Below are 6,034 nucleotides of genomic sequence, written 5' to 3'. Positions count from 1 at the left end.
TATTTTATATGAACTTTATTTTAATAAAAGTGAATCAGTGACTTAATTTTTTTAAAAAACAGTCCTTTTAATGGTTGACCTATTTGGCTGGTTGACATAGTTGGCTATTTATTGACCATTCTTTCATATTTTAAAATTCATTTGCCCCTTATGAATATTTACAGTACTTTGTTTATTAAGATCTATGATAAATTGTGCCATGGATAGAAAAAGGGAAAACAGATGTATTTGTTTTCAAGTATTTATGTGAACCAGTAAAGGTGGTTGAAAAAAAATCTTTTTTGTTTGTTTCTTTCTTTCCTGTAGTCAGTATTCATTGAGGTGAAACTCACTACTAAACTGTCCTATAGGGTAGTAGAGTAAGATACATTATCTTGAGTTAATGGTTCTTTTTTTGTTGTTGGACTTAGTGGAATATGCAGTAAATAAAAACAGATGAGAAATTCCTGCTATCCTGCTAATTTTGGACTTGATAACTACTAGATGTTTTTAAATTAAAAGCTAAGTCTCAAATACCATATGATTTCACTTATATGTGAGTCTAATCAACAAACTGAACTAATAAGCAAAATAGAGACAGACCCATAGATAAGAGAGCAAGGATTACAGCTATTGTACAGGGAGGTTAGAGGTTAGAGAGGTGGAGCAAAAAGGAAAAAGGACTCATGGACACGGACAACAGTATGGTGATTGCCACAGGGGTGGGGGGGGATAGAAGGAGGTTAAATGATAATGGAAAAATACAATAATTTTTTTTAAGGTAAAAATGCAGCTGATTTCTGGGAAATAAATAAAAGCCAACTCTTGTAGAAAGGCTGCTGTTGAAGCACTGTGTAAAGAAGGAACAGAGAGACACTTTATTTAACAGATCTATACAATGTGTAACTCACTGACTGAGTAAGCAGTTATTGAGCTAAAGAACTTACATTTCCAAATAATAAGAAAAATAGAATCTTCTGGTGCTTTACTGTTTAAGGCTATTTAGTATTTTGGTTCTAATGTTGAATCTAGGTATACAAGTAAAAGTTCAAGTGGAAAGAGCAGAGACAGGCAGTAGCCCTTTGGTTGAGTCCTGCTTTCATCATTTACTAGCATGTGACCTTAAGCAAGTCAATTAACCACATTTACTTAATCTGTAAAAATAAAATGTAAAGCCATCTTTAACTAAGTTATGAGGATAAAAGAAGAGAATGTATGTGAAAAAGCCTAACATACAACCTATGGCTATCAGTAAATTTTTCTTTTTTTGTTTGTAAGAGTTCCACATTTTTTCTCTGCATGTTACTGAGTCAAGAGATTTTCTAGGCCAAGTGTCTAAGTATATTGTAATAGATCAAGACAATTTTTACAGGATTGAACAATTCATTGCCCTTGGAAGCATTTTTAGTTTTATAAAATGGCCTTTAAATTGAAAACTGTTAACTTGTATTTGCATTTTCAAAGACTAAAGGGTTCAAGTTACTCTTGGGAGTTAGTATGTGTGCCCGAGAGGTCGGCCCAGTCCCTGACGCCATGCCCCCGCTGGGTCTGCACCAGCATTCCAAGGTATGTTTCAGTGCTGCAAATTGTTCCTGTCTTCACACCTCTCCTCTCCCCTGGACTGCAGGTGACCAGGACAGACAGGGTAGACAAAGGAAAGGCAACCCAGCCTTTCCATCCCATCCATTTCATTTTTTTTTTCTTCAGTTTAGGTTCATTGTGAGGAAAGGGTAGGAGGACACCCTTTACTTCCTTATCAAATGTCCCCTCTTCCCACTTCTACCTTGTGAGTTTTAACCCTCTGAATGCTCTTTATTGAAGTGCACAGCGTTACTTCAGCAGATGTTATATGGTGTTCCAATGTGCCAAGACTACCCTCTACCAACTTAGATCTCACTGGATGAAGGGATGGCATAAATACAAAGGCCCGGCCCCTTCTTGTCAAAGGTTATATAATGTTTTTAGTATCTAAATTGATACAATTCGTTTCCTCATAGAAATGCTGCTGTGCATCATGGGTCATTTCTGTCAGGTACTTCACTGCCTAAAATTCTCTTTGCTTTTCACTTGATAGCCTCTTTCCCTTCTTTCTAGCACTGATGGCATTATACTATTTCTGATTATTTGTCTCTTCCATCAAACTGTTAATTCTCTAAGAGCAGAGATTGTTTTTTCCCTTGCATATCCAGCCTCCAAAACAATGACTGACACATAACAGCAGATGCTCAGTGAGTGCTTGTTTGCACGAATGTAGTATTCTTTTAAGTACATTTTGAGCTGACCAAGAAAAGTAAAAGTGTGAATTGAAATTGGGTATGCCTGTGTAGTGCACAATAACCAGATAATGTTCAAAAAGGTTGTTTTTCTCTCATGTAAAAGAAGATGAGACAGTCCATGCTATTAGGCACCTAGCTCCCACCTTTCTTCATATTGAACAAGTAGTTTTCTCTCTCAAGTTCAATTTATGGTCCAAGATGGCTATCAGAGCTCCAGACATCAGGTCCATGATCAAGACCCAGAGTAAGAGGAAGGGAGCAAGTGCAAAAGACTCCTCTCCCAACTGAGTTTTGGAAGTCCTATCCTGCAATATCTATTTATATCTCTTTGGTATCCCAGCTGGAACAGAGTCCAGAAATACAGTCCTTTACCCCACACAGTGCCGTCCAGAATAAGGTCTGTGCTCTCAGGAAGAAAGGGCTATTAGGTAGGCATCTGGGTAGGCAGCTAGCTGGCTCTGTCACAGGAAGTAGTGTTTAAATGGGAAAATGCCTTCTGAATGCAAAATAATCAACTTGTAAAGTATTTTTTATTTTAAATTACATTTCATGTATCATCAATTTGCAAAGAATTAGAATGAAATAAGAATACTTTTCTTGACTACAATTTTCATGACTCAGAAACTGTTTCAGGATCCTACAATATTCAGTTACCAGGAGGATCTGTTAATGTGCACTTCTATTAATAACAGTAATAGCTAACAGTCATTGAGCATTTGGTATGTATCAGGCAGCATTTTACATGCTGTAAGTGAATTTAATTTTTATATCCTTTTTGCAGATAATGAAACTTGCCTAAGGTTACACAACCAGTATCAAGGGGCTGGGATTCAGACAAATGTCTGGCTCATACTTAAGCTATAAACCATTTTCTTGGTGTGCTAGTAAAGTTCTGCCTACTCAATTTGTGAAGTTAGTTTTTAACCAACCATAGAAAAAAGCTTCCCTAGACATTAGGTAAAAGAGAGAGAGAGAGAGAGAGTATGTGTCTTCAAGAATGAGGTAGTTACATAGTTCTAAATATACTAAAACTCACTGACATGCACACTTTAAATGGTTAGGTTTATGGTATGTGAATTACAGCACAAAAGTAATGTTTTTATAAGGAGAGGATAAATCACTGCACATGAAGTTCCTCTTATGAAGTAGAGGTAAATTTACTGATCTCATGGTTTTTGAATTTGCAATGACAGTGTATAAACATTACCTAGCACAGTGCTGGTACACAGAAAGTAGTCAGTAAAGGAATTTTTAAGGTCAAATTCTTAAACTAATTCTTTAGTCTTTTCCACCTGCCATCCTGAGGCACCTGCTCAAATGTAAACCTATCAGAGATAAGACAACTTGGCAGAGCATCTTGTGATTTTTGGTAAAACATGAATTCATCAACTTGCTTGCCAGTTTAAAAATCTCTGGTCCTCATATCTTCCAAACTGTTGAAAATGGACCATTCTGTTTTTTTCTTTTTATCTAAAATATCAATGAAACTCCTCTAAAACAAAGGGGGCCATCTTTGTCCATGTTATTCCTACTGCAAAGTAGATACCTTTTTCCAACCCTTTTCTTTCTGTAATTCCAAGAAGCCCACAGCACTGATCATTCAGTAAAACCTCAAATATATATTTAGTACCTACTACGTATGAGACACTGTGCTAGGCCTTGGGGATAACACAATTACATCTTTGCCCCCAGAGTTTATAATCCAGTGTCCTGAACAAATTTCTGAAATAGCATGTAAAGCATTCTTTGGGAGATTGCCAGCCACTGAGCATTCTTGAAAGTAAATAAATATCATCACGTGCCATTAACTGAGTGTCTACTATGTTCTGAGCTCTATCCCAGACACTTGACAACAACCATGTTATCTCATTAATTTGGGAGCTAGCGGGGTGCAGGCTAATCCATGTGGTAACCAGCATCTCAATTAGACCACGGCTGGAGTGAATGGGAACTGTACAATTTCAGAATTCAACAACGTAGTCTGTCACAATATTATGAACTGGAGTTGATTTCACTGCCCTGACTAGATAGTTGGCCTTATCTCCCAATTCTACATGATAACTTTTAAGGAAAGACCAAAAATTACAAATAAGACCCATGATTTTTTTCTTTACTTAAATACTGGTTTTTAAAATAGGAATAATAAAACTGCAGGCAATAACAAAAGGCTATTTGTCTTTAGACACAGTCATACTCAAAGCATCCATGGCATCATGAAGTATTTTGTGGAATTTCGTTGTAAATCTAAAGCTCCTGTTACAATACAGTTTAAGAAGTGACGTAACTTCAAGAATGACATAATCATCCACCCATGACTTTACTTCCCAGTTAAACTCTACCCCATCTCTGTGCAAATTAAGCCATAAGGTATTGCACTGAGATTTTTCACAGATATGTAGGCATTCTCATTTTTACTTCCTGTTAAACAGAGGTCCTCCATTGGCTCCACCAGTCATATGGGCTCATTAACTTTCCTGCCAGGGTGAAGGAGGAAGGTAGGAATGAAATAAATGGAAGATCACCCATTGCCAGGGCATCATTTGAGAGCCCTGTAAAAAGTCCTTCCAGAATAGCTACAAGATGCGTTGATAAAAATTTAAGCAGATATTATTAGAAAGGATAAAACTGTATTATATTTAGGTACATATGTATATCATACCAAAAGGTTAAATGCAAAACTAATTTGTTTATTGGCAAGTAGTCAATTTAGAACTGTAAATTGAGTTAAAATTGTAATTGTATAGGTGGTAAGTAACCCAGTTAGAATTATTGTTAAGTATAGCTTTTTCATGTATATATTTTTGCTAACATTTGACTTTTTTTTTTAATTTAATCTTCATTGCATTTTTTCCATTACTATTTAGTGCCCTTAAATTCCCCTTCCCCCAGCAATCACCACACTGTTGTCCATGTCCATGAGTCCTTTTTCCTTTCTGCTCAATCCCTCTTCCCTCTCCCCTTCCCCCCCAAAACTAGCTGTCATCTTGCTCTCCATCTATGAGTCTGTCCCCCAAATTAGATGTTACATGAACTTTTTTTTTTAATTCTCCATTTAAGTTACATTAATATTAATCTAGCTTTGGCAGGGTGTGGTGGTTTAATGGATTAGAGCATTTAGCTTTTTACCCCAAAGAGCAATATTTCTTCTTTCTCTCTGTAATTAGATAATCTGCTCCTACCCATTACCAGGGCACTAAATTTCAAATTCTCCATACACCTGAGCAGGCTGCTACATAGCTGGCCATCTTAATCTTAGTCTTGATTTATTGAAACTGAATTACATTCCTAACTCTTCCTGGAGCTCTGGGTGAATTTTATTGCAAAAGCAATGGGGAGAAAGTTGCCATCATATATCTCTCTTGCCGGGCAGAGCTTTTAGATACGCAAGGGGCTCTGTATCCCACTGCTCCAAGTCTTGTATGCTGGATTTATAACACTGTGAAGCCCAGCTCTAGGGTTACATACAGGCATATCAGAGATGGGATAGGGAATTTGATTTTGCAATAATGATTACTTGTTACTGGAGCCTACATTCCTGCAGGCTCTGCCTTTATTCCCCATACTGCTGATGAATAAAACTAATTCCAACTGCTACCTAGTCTAGCAAAAGTCATCTTTCACTTATGAGGCTAAAAAAAAAGTAGACAGGAAGTCAGGAGATTTTGAGGTGTTGGCAATTTTTGCTATTATGTCTCAAGTATTTCTGCTCCTATTAGCACAATTCCTTTAGGAATATTTTAATCTTTTAAACTTTCCTTTCTTTGTGGGGAGAAGGAAAG

Source organism: Pteronotus mesoamericanus, unplaced genomic scaffold, assembly GCF_021234165.1.
Source record: "Pteronotus mesoamericanus isolate MK-2021 breed Mesoamerican mustached bat unplaced genomic scaffold, CSHL_Meso_final scaffold_31, whole genome shotgun sequence".
Taxonomy (NCBI): domain Eukaryota; kingdom Metazoa; phylum Chordata; class Mammalia; order Chiroptera; family Mormoopidae; genus Pteronotus; species Pteronotus mesoamericanus.
The sequence above is the reverse complement of the archived record's forward strand: the minus strand, read 5'-3'. Positions refer to the sequence as shown.